This window comes from Macrobrachium rosenbergii, chromosome 4, assembly GCF_040412425.1.
Source record: "Macrobrachium rosenbergii isolate ZJJX-2024 chromosome 4, ASM4041242v1, whole genome shotgun sequence".
NCBI lineage: Eukaryota > Metazoa > Arthropoda > Malacostraca > Decapoda > Palaemonidae > Macrobrachium > Macrobrachium rosenbergii.
The window spans coordinates 40,151,402-40,152,152 of NC_089744.1; the positions used below are offsets into that span (position 1 = coordinate 40,151,402).

General features: G+C 32.1%; 1 non-coding gene across 1 annotated transcript; it reads right to left on the reverse strand.

Moving 5' to 3' along the window:
* TRNAA-UGC (transfer RNA alanine (anticodon UGC)) lies at nt 1-72 on the reverse strand. Its single transcript has one exon. It is a non-coding gene; the product is annotated as a tRNA-Ala (tRNA).
* Nucleotides 73-751: the final 679 nt, after the last annotated feature.

Genomic DNA, 751 nt, shown 5'->3' on the forward strand with positions numbered 1-751 from the left:
TGGAGGTGCCGGGGATCGAACCCGGGGCCTCTCACATGCAAAGCGAGCGCTCTACCACTGAGCTACACCCCCTTATTGGTGTGAGTACGGACTCGTTTATAGATTCAGAGTTTTATATATATATATATATATATATATATATATATATATATATATATATATAGAGCATATATAATAGTATATATACATCTATATATAACATATACATATATATTATATATATAATTCATATGGTTACAATCATGAGCACCTGATTTGTTTATCACACATCACCACTGTCTTATTTTTTCACCTGTGGTGATGTGTGATATATATATATATATATATATATATATATATATATATATATATATATATATATATATATATATATATATATATATATATATATCATTGAATGCACCTAATGGAGGTCTGCAAATTTACCTATCAAGTTTCCTAGTATAGAATAGCTTTGATATATAGTCAGTTTCAATAAAGGAATCTTCCACTGACGTAGAAGCGTTTTAAGAGAGAGAGAGAGAGAGAGAGAGAGAGAGAGAGAGAGAGAGAGAGAGGGAGAGAGAGAGAGAGAGAGAGAATATAGTGATGTATCTTATTACCAACGTCCTGTACATGAAGTAAAGTAAGAAAGAAAAGACAGTCTGTAAGAATAAGAAAGAAAAGGCAGTCTGTAAGAATCACAGTGACGGTAATCATCATCGTCTCTGTCGTAGTTACTAGGGTAGGCCTGCTTGTACCGTTTAAAATA